Genomic DNA, 7,500 nt, shown 5'->3' with positions numbered 1-7,500 from the left:
CCGTACACGATTGAGATTTAAAGTTTAATGTTCCTCTCAGTAAAGTTTACCGGTTCATTTCATTGCCCTACGTCATGTGACCAAAACGCCGATCCATCTCTGAGGCTCCTATTTTAACGATCTAAGAGCCTGGTGCAGGTGTGTTTAGGGCGTCCAAATCCACTTTTGCTAGTTTGACGGCTGATAAAAAGGCTCCGTGTGCCGGCCGCATGGTTCAAAAGGGTTGTTCTTAGTGTCTTCATTAATCAGAGGTGTGTTCTGGGCGTAACATGCAATCAACCAATCAGAGATCATCTCCCATTCCCTTTAAAAGCCAGGCGCGTTTGGACCTTGGAGCATTGCTGTTATGATGGAGGATTTGCACCGTAATATTTGTATTTGTAATCATGTGTGTGTGCTGCTATGTGTCCCCTGTGTGTGTGTGTGCTGTGTCGTCCCTGTGTGTGTAACAAGCATAGTGTGCACGTGCTGTGCACGAGCCTAGAGAGCATTTTACTAATGCTCTGTTAAAATAACAATGAAATGCTGCGTTATTGACTTTAGACCAGGTTTTTGTTGGTCAATGGTGCCATCACTTCCTTCTGCCTCAGGATAGCAATACTCCCAGAATGCACCTGAACACACCTCCCTGTAAGACCAGCACGTCCAGAATGCACCTGAACACACCTCCCTGTAAGACCAGCACGCCCAGAATGCACCTGAACACACCTCCCTGTAAGACCAGCACGCCCAGAATGCACCTGAACACACCTCACTGTAAGACCAGCACGCCCAGAATGCACCTGAACACACCTCCCTGTAAGACCAGCACGTCCAGAATGCACCTGAACACACCTCCCTGTAAGACCAGCACGCCCAGAATGCACCTGAACACACCTCCCTGTAAGACCAGCACGCCCAGAATGCACCTGAACACACCTCCCTGTAAGACCAGCAAGCCCAGAATGCACCTGAACACACCTCCCTGTAAGACCAGCACGCCCAGAATGCACCTGAACACACCTCCCTGTAAGACCAGCACGCCCAGAATGCACCTGAACACACCTCCCTGTAAGACCAGCAAGCCCAGAATGCACCTGAACACACCTCCCTGTAAGACCAGCACGCCCAGAATGCACCTGAACACACCTCCCTGTAAGACCAGCAAGCCCAGAATGCACCTGAACACACCTCCCTGTAAGACCAGCACGCCCAGAATGCACCTGAACACACCTCCCTGTAAGACCAGCACGCCCTGAATGCACCTGAACACAGCCTGCCCTTTTTCCAAACAGTAACCAATCCTTCAGGCTCCATCTACACTTCTACGTTTACAAGTTTAAGCGACGTTTTGTGACAAAAACAATCTCCGTCCATATTAACACGTCTGACATCACAGATCACATGACCGCTCACACACACACACACAGACAGACAGACAGACAGACAGACAGACAGACAGACAGAACTGTTACTGAAAGGTCTGTAAGCTACCTAACAGATAAGACTGACGTGCGTCTATGACACTGATGCTTAGTGGAGATTTTGGGCATCAAATGCCTGATTTCCTGCATTTAAACCCTTCAGACTTCATTACACCGGCCAGTTTTGATTATTGGGGGGGTGGTTGTAACCCCCCCATCCCCCCCCATAAATTACACTTGCACGTAGTAGTGTGGATGTAGCCTCAGATGGTTCTGGTTCTGGTTCTGGTGTGTCAGGATAGACCCCCCCCCCCCAAATCCCCCCCCCCCCCCTCTTTCCTTTCCTCTCTACTGGAAAACCAATCCTGCATCATTCACATGCTAAAGACATTCTTCTTTACCTCGCTACTCAATGACAGTCTTTCATAATATGACTCTCTCAAGAGATGCTGAGGGGTGTGCGTGTGTGTGTGTGTGTGTGTGTGTGTGTGTGTGTGTGTGTGTGTGTGTGTGTGTGTGTGATAAGAAGAGCTGTGTTCTCAGGTTGCCAGTGGTGTTTGTAAAGAGGGTCACTCACTGACCACTCAGCCGTCTCTGATGGTGGGGAGGATAGAGCTTCCAACAGAGCTTTTAGAGGTGGGTGTGTGTGTCTCTGTGTGTGTGTGTGTGTGTGTGTGTGTGTGTGTGTGTGTGTGTGTGTGTGTGTGTGTGTGTGTGTGTGTGTCTGTGCATCTGTGTGTGTCTCTGTGTGTGTGTCTGTGTCTCTGTGTGTGTGTTTGTGTCTCTGTGTGTGTGTGTGTGTCTGTGCATCTGTGTGTGTGTGTCTCTCTTTCTGTGTGTGTGTGTGTGTGTGTGTGTGTGTCTGTGTCTCTCTGTGTGTGTGTGTGTGTGTGTGTGTGTCTCTGTGTGTGTGTGTGTCTTTCTTTCTGTGTGTGTGTGTGTGTGTGTCTCTCTGTGTGTGTGTGTGTGTGTGTGTGTAGAGTTGTGAGGAAAGTGAAGGGTTCATCTGACACTCTACAACCCAAACTATCCATTTTAACACTAATCTAATCTAGAAATCTAGAACTACTATTCTACTCAGTTTTGGGATTCGAACATTCGTTTTGTTTTTCCTTAAATACTGTAATAAAGTTAATAAACGTCCTGCTGCGGTGGCCCGTCATGTAACTGGAGATCAGAGAGGCGGTGTGAGAGTCCCGTACAGGAAACAGGAAACATCACTGCCTCTATCTCTGCCACAAGAACGTTTTTAAAACTCCAAACACAAGCTGTGTACGGCCCGTTGAGTTTGTGGAACAGCTGACCGTTTCCTCAGTCCCTCCGTCTCTCTTCTTTCTCTCGGAAATGAAGCTGCCTTCAAGTGCTCGTGGAAACGTCGTTATCTATAAACCTGATACTGTGAAATATATAAAGTCTACTTGTGCTGCGTTGTAATGTTGTAATGATATTCAAACGAATATTAGGCAGCCCTTACTCACGCCAAAATGCAACCTAGGGTCTTTGTGTGAATGTACCCGAGTCAAACTGTAGTTTAAAAGTATATTTAGGACGGAAACGCCACTTTTAAGATGGACCGTATTCTGGTTTTTGGGTCAAATGGTCTTCTGAATGGGAGAGCTAGGGGCGCTACGATGCTAGCCTCAAAATATCTATTTTTAAACCACTAAGAAGGCTCCACACAACATGAGACTTTGCTCCAAGTATCACCAGGAGCTCTACACCTTAACCACAGCACTGACAACACTGGTTGGTACCCAGAGTTTACTAAAAGGAGGTTTTAACACCTCCCGTTAGCTGTTGTTCTTCTGGTCTCCGTCTGTCGAGCCAGTCAGAAATAGTCGAGGGAGGAGAGTAAAGATGGAGAGCTCCTAAAGCTTAGATCCATATAAATACACGGATTATTGTTGTTTTGTCGTTAGTGAAACACAGTATTGACCTTGTAGTTGAAGGAGCCTCATATGAGAGAGACATCTCCTCCTGTGGAGTCCGTTCATTCACATTCAGAGATCGTCTATGTTGGACTGGGAAAATGGAGGATAGCGTAAACAACAGCTAACGTGAGTTCCTCAAAACCTCCTTTTAGTAAACTCTGGGTACCAACCAGTGTTGTCAGTGCTGTGGTTAAGGTGTAGAGCTCCTGGTGATACTTGGAGCAAAGTCTCATGTTGTGTCGAGCCTTCTTAGTGGTTTAAACAAATATTTTGAGGCTAGCATCGTAGCGCCCCTAGCTCTCCCATTCAGAAGACCATTTGACCCAAAAACCAGAATACGGTCCATCTTAAAAGTGGCGTTTCCGTCCTAAATATACTTTTAAACTACAGTTTGACTCAGGTACATTCACACAAAGACTCTAGGTTGCATTTTGGCGAGAGTTACGCTTTAACGCCAATGTACGCTGTAACGTTTTTTCACTCTAAAGTCGCTGAAAGCTGTCAGCTTTCTGCAGCGGGCGGGGCTCAAACACACACACACACACACACACACACCTGCATCCACCGTGTGTGTCTGTGTGTGTGACGTACACGATGACCTAAATTGAGGAAAGCTACGCTCGTTATTGTAAGTGCAATGACAAGTTAATGTCCATGTGTGTCCCAGGCCAGGATAGTGTGTGTGTGTGTCTGTGTGTGTGTGTGTGTGTGTCTCTGTGTGTGAGTGTCTCTGTGTGTGTGTCTGTGTGTGTGTATGTGTATATGTGTGTGTGTCTGTGTGTGTGTCCCAGGATAGTGTGTGTGTGTGTGTGTGTGTGTGTGTGTGTGTGTGTGTGTGTGTGTGTCTGTCCCAGGCCAGGATAGTGTGTGTATATGTGTGTGTGTGTGTGTGTGTGTGTGTGTGTGTGTGTGTGTGTGTGTGTGTCTGTGTGTGTGTGTGTGTGTGTGCGTGTCCCAGGCCAGGTTAGGAAATGAACTAACAATGTAAAGATCAACAAGCCAGTGACACATATGTTCATATGTGATTTATTCATAAACTATTATCCACCAGCCGTTTCCATATCATACCAACATCTGCAGCATCCTGAGGCTTTCTGGTCACATGGAAAACTCAGCCCAGAGGCATTTCATTCTCCCCAAAACAAGCTTCCTTTTTTATTTTTAAGGACCTATACATAAGGACCTTTTTCTTTTTAAAGGATACATCTTTGTAAGAGCTACACTGAAGTTATTTCAATTGATATTCTGTAATATTTCAATCTTCATGTGCTAAAAAGGCTGTAGATGGCAATACACATTCTCCTTTTTCTGCCAAATAAATGAAAAGCATGTTGAAATCATCGACCCTCTCGCTGTATCAACATCTCAGCTAGCTTTCCTCAGAGATGGTCCCAATAATTCAGATTGTGCATGATTACATGATAGAACTATTATTTAATACTGTATCCTACATTGTGGATAATTAAGCTATATAATCATATGCTGAAGTATATTTCTGGAGTGTTAAAGATTGTTTTTTGCACTTTACATCCCACTCCATGTGTACTTGCCTTGATATTATGTCTTATTTGTATATTATGTTGATATGTGCCTATATGTATATTGTTGTCTCCATTTGTTGAACTGATTCTGATTCTGAAATGGTGCATCTCTCTGCTTCTAAACCAAAAAAAGTAAGTCTCTACACTGTATAGATCTGGAGATATTGAATATTACATCAAATGTGATGTGTCGCTGCGACCCCAGAGAGACGGGAGAGTCTCAACGGCCTCGGACTCCCAGAGAATTTAAGAAAGTCGTCCTTTATCAGTGTGTGAACATTGTCGCCGAGAGAAAGAAGTGAAGGATCAAAAGCCAACGTTATGACAATGGCTTTCCGCTCAACAAAAATGTTGCCTTGGGAGGATTTCTCTGTGTACGCTGGTGTCACTTTACAAAGAGGAGGAACACTCTGGGAGCAACAGGGACGCAAATACTGACACCGGACACAACACTGACGCCAACACATCAGCAAACTACCCCTAATCGGCTTGATAACGTGATGGGGACCTTCAGTATTTTTCACCGTGGATCCTATTTTCCCATGTTTTTGTGTCTAAAGCCTCTTTCCAACCAAGTGAAGTCCCTCTGACCACAGTTCCTGTAACTCTTTCAGCTCCTACTTCAGGGCAGGCTCTTTTCCCTTTTCCCTTAGTGACCTAGCAACGTCTGAAACACAAACAGTACATATTCTTCACTGTCTGTTGCAGTTTGCCTACATATGCTAACTCATAAGACAACCATCACGCATTCAACCAGCTGATTGTTAACACTAGTTAAACCTTTGCCTGTTGCTCTTCTATCTTCTTCCATCATATTAATTAGGATCATATTACGCTGGAGCCTTCGTCTTCTCTGTTTCTCTGCTTCTCTGTCCAGACCAGACTCCATGTAAATAATCAGTACTTTTATCATCGTAAAACACACTTCATTCAAAGTGGACAGAAACTAAATAAAACTACCAAAAGCCGTCTTGGTTCATCTTTCCACTGTTCCAACAATCACCACTCTGGTTTGGTTGAAATAAACCCTTAATTCACCCATTTACATGTGGAAATATGCTGGCTCTATACACGCTAAAAGTCCTGATTATTTACATGGAGTCTGGTGGAGATATGCTGGTTCTATACACGCTAAAAGTCCTGATTATTTACATGGAGTCTGGTGGAGATATGCTGGCTCTATACACGCTAAAAGTCCTGATTATTTACATGGAGTCTGGTGGAGATATGCTGGCTCTATACACGCTAAAAGTCCTGATTATTTACATGGAGTCTGGTGTAGTTTGGTGATGGTGATTTCGGGGCTGTTTCATTTTAAACTAAAAGGATCTTCCTCTTTAACTAAAAGGTCTATCTCTGTAGGGATCCTTTCATAATGTTGTCAGACACTTAGAATAATAATCTGAGTCTGTCAGCGGCAACAACAGAACTTTTAGACACCACTGCATGGGAAATAGGGTCCAGGAGAAAAATACAGAGGTTACACTTTAATGTAACACGTTGGCGACATCCTAAACATTATCTGGGTGTAGCAGGAAGGAAAGGTGGTCGGATGTGTTGTTAAGGGTACACACTATCCTCTGTAAAGGCATTGTTGTTATGTATAGTTCCCATTACATCACTGTGGCCATAGGCAGAGCTGATGATGTGATCCTGGACGTAAAACCTTATGTAACAGCGCCCAGGCACACATAGCACAGAGTCAATGTGCTGAAGGGGAAAACATGGAAAGGTTACATTCAATCACACGAAAACAACATGATATGTAGAAAAGGTTTTGCACCAACCAGACTTTTAACACTGTATACCCGGGATAAAATATCACAATTAAAGGCCCAGACACACTGACCAGACGGCAGTGGGACTGATCAGTCTCCCCGAGTTGGTCCAAAAAAAGTGCCTCAGAACACAAGAGAGACGAGACGTAATACGTCTCCATAGCAGCAGGCGGCGCTAATCTGTATCGTCGCCCAAAAAATGAAAACCAGCAGCTGAGTGGACGAACGCGTCACGTGGGTCTGGCTGCTCCCCGACCATCACGGCGCCTCGTTCAGAACACGATCTCATGTTGGACTAAGACAGTTCACCGTAACGTGTTTCTGGAAACATGTTGAGAGAGAAACAGGCCGTGCAGCTGCTGAATCTGTCTTCATTTCAGATCAACAAAGGTCAGATGTTGAGAGACTCTAGCCACGCTCATCCCGCTCCCCGTTTCCTGGTGAGTCCCGACTGTCCTGTCTCTGACTGAGCATGTCAGGTCGGCCCAAATGAAGCCGACAGCTCCTCCAACGGACGACGGCACGAACACACCGAACAGACCCGAGTCACCGACCTCGCCAGACTGTCCTACGGAAGATTACGGGCTGGTGTGTAGTAGGTTTAACCCTTGTGTGTTCTTCAGGTCGACCATGCAGTTGTTGTCCTTCTGGGTCAAAATGAACACTTGTTTTGACCGTTGTTGATATTTGTGACACCTTTTCTGACGTTTTTGTCACTTTCTTTCTGCACTTTTTCAATGTTTTTGTCACTTTTGTCCCACGTTTTCGATGCTACCAACTTATTACCAATAGTTGTACACGTGTTGTTGGAATTCATGGTCAATAAATGTCATTTCTAGGAGATTAT

At 45.1% G+C, this 7,500-nt stretch overlaps 1 protein-coding gene across 1 annotated transcript in view; it reads right to left on the bottom strand.

Moving 5' to 3' along the window:
- slc33a2 (solute carrier family 33 member 2) overlaps positions 1-7,500 on the bottom strand; it is a 45,101-nt gene that overhangs the window by 9,546 nt on the left and 28,055 nt on the right. The gene's annotated exons all lie outside the window — the stretch shown is intronic.

Source organism: Sander vitreus, chromosome 5 (assembly GCF_031162955.1).
Source record: "Sander vitreus isolate 19-12246 chromosome 5, sanVit1, whole genome shotgun sequence".
Taxonomy (NCBI): Eukaryota; Metazoa; Chordata; class Actinopteri; order Perciformes; family Percidae; genus Sander; species Sander vitreus.
This window is presented reverse-complemented; position numbering and strand designations above follow the sequence as displayed.